Source organism: Nannobrachium achirus, assembly GCF_963921795.1.
Source record: "Nannobrachium achirus genome assembly, chromosome: 23".
In the NCBI taxonomy this organism is placed as follows: domain Eukaryota; kingdom Metazoa; phylum Chordata; class Actinopteri; order Myctophiformes; family Myctophidae; genus Nannobrachium; species Nannobrachium achirus.
In genome coordinates this window covers 8,103,660-8,106,419 of record NC_137830.1, presented here as the reverse complement: position 1 = coordinate 8,106,419, position 2,760 = coordinate 8,103,660, and positions in this window count along the sequence as shown.

The window sequence follows — 2,760 nt, the reverse complement described above, 5'->3', positions numbered from 1 at the left end:
TGCAATGTATTTAGAATATATGAAAGTTTCAAGAAATGTATGAAAGTTTCAAGACTATTTACTTTTACAACATGTTCAGGCTGTGGAGCAGTACAGACAATGGCCCACCTGCTGGAATGCGACAACGCCCCTCGGTGCAGCCCCCGGGACCTGGCTGAGCCGACTCCATCGGCTGTGTCCTGCTCCAGACACTGGCAGAACGACATCTAAGATTGCAAAGGACTCGAAGAAGACAACATTTTCAGAGATTGATGTGTAATCTTTCCCATAGAATCAATTGTTTCTCTACCCCTGAGCCAATGCTGCCCCACACAACACATGCATTAACCAATTCATGCATTAATGATTAACCAATTCTGCTCTATATCCACAACTTTCCAAAGTCCCATCGTGCATTGGGCAGAAGGTGCAGGCAGCTTCTGGCACCGCAGCCGAGTGTGATCTACAAGCTCACAGCGGCTGCAACTGCGACGCGGCGTGAGCTTGTATGTCTGCTGTTAACCGGAAGTGTCCCGCAAATAATACTACAGTAAATTCTGGTGGAAACAGGTGGATACTTTTGGCAATTTGAAAATAGTAGAGCTGCTATTTTCAAATGATTTTGGAATGATTCTTATACAGTTTGAAAACTTGAAATGGGACATTCCCGCTTAGTGAGTACTCTTACTTTTGGTAATTTAAAGGAGTAGTTCACCTAAAAAAGTACTTATTTTCTGTCAGTTGCACACCCCCATGAAGCCTTGAATTCATGTCAGGGTAGTCGCCCTCGCTGCTGGCAAAAACCTAAGGCCCCCGATCACCCAGTGCACGCTTTGAAAGTGAAATGTAATATAATACTTGTTTTATGTTATTTAAAACACATTTTGCTTGATATTGTTATCAATTCTTATGACATTAATATTCCAATGTTTGCTCCTGACAGGGCTTTTTTAGTTTAGTTTACCCTGAGGAAGACTGTTAAAGTCGAAACATTGGTTATTTAAATAAATGATGTGCATAGTGGCTGACGAGCTGTGCCGACTCTTTCTTTTCAACTAGTTTATCGTTTTTAACTTGGTCACTGTCAAGTTATTTTTGGTTTGTACATTTGTTTTAACTGTTCTGTTTAGTTGGAAAAACAACCATTATAATTGTAAAGCTTTTGCTGTTCAAATAAAACTGAACTAAATTCTAATTCTAAATAACTGAGTTCAGGAACAACAAGCATGTAAATCAGTGTTGATTTTTACAGGAAACTTTGGTTTACTTTTAGTCATAGTCTTTAGTTTCAGTGATATTTTAGTCTCCTGAAATGTTTTACTTTTAGTCTACTAACTAGTAGACTCGATATCATAAGGTTTTAGTCGACTAAATCTACAGTTGTTTTAGTCAACTTTTGGCGCTGGCCGTGATGGCATTGAAGCGCCTGATTTTCACATACTGTAGCTGCATGCTCACAACGCGCTGCAGCGCTTGTAGATCGGCTATTTTCAGTATGCATCCGGGTTTAAAAAATCAGCCACTGTAACTTGGACCCTTACAGGTCTGTAACTCTGAGAGTGTCCAACTGAACCCTTACAGGTCAGTAACTACAAATGGAACCAAATGGACCCATAAAGGACTTTTTCAAAGTAACATTGTTGCTTTGTAGCACCTTACATTTATGTCATATTATGGTACATAATATACAACCCCCCCAAGATACAGTAGTATGTCACAAGGATAACCTGAGAGAATATCTGTTTCCATTATACAGTATGACATTGAAAATAATTTCATTCTAGACTACTTGAACCCCAGCAATTGAGTTAAAATGACCACAAGGGGGCAGCTAGACCCCATTTGTGTCAGAGTATTCTTTATTGTCCATGGGCCATATGAGATGTCGGTATCCGAAAGGTGGCAAAGGTTAATATGCATTTTTTTAAAAGCTCTATATCTGTAGATTATATTTTGGTATGATAACCCTTTCTGAGACCTAGCTAAATTGGTGTTATCAGCTGCTAGATTTGGTGTCCCATTAACTTAGCATATGAGGGGTCAAACTAGTTTTTATTTTTCATGATTCTGAATCCATTGCAAGCATTAGTTTTGTGAAAAACATTCCGCACAAAAGTGTGAAAAGTGATGACTCATCACTTTTCATCACTAAACCATAGTCTTGTGGGTCCGTTTTTAGCCCAAGGAATGTTTCTCATGCAAAACAGATGACACCAATTTTGCTGTGTCTCAGAAAGGGTTGTCAAAATATAATCTACAGATATAGAGCTCAAAAATGCACCTTTGCCACCTTTCGGATACCGACATCTCGTATAGCCTGTATATATTATATATGGTATATGTTTTCTATTGCTTCTGCCCACTCTGCTGATCACATAGAGTAGTGGTTCTCAATTTGTGGTTCAGGGACAAATGGTCTTCATTGGTGTTTTGTCTGGAGACACATGTGGAAGTGCTGTGGTGTTTTGAAGGAGAACTTTGAATATTAAACCTCCCCTGCTCTCTTTTTCTCTCTCGCGTGCGTGCGTGCGTGCGTGTGTGTGTGTCACGCATCAAGTGAAAACCTTAACCACACAGAGAAATCCCGCTCTTTCGACAAGTCATTCTTTCGATTCTGAGCGTCGGCAGGTTAGCTACTCACCTGCGTCACGGTTACTGAGGTTAGGGAACTTAGGGTCAGGGTTTGGGTTGGGTTTAGGCTTAGAGGTTAACATTCACCCACGTCGGCAGGTTAGCTACTCACTCCCAAACAATCAGAGACAGGTTTACAATCTGTCGATG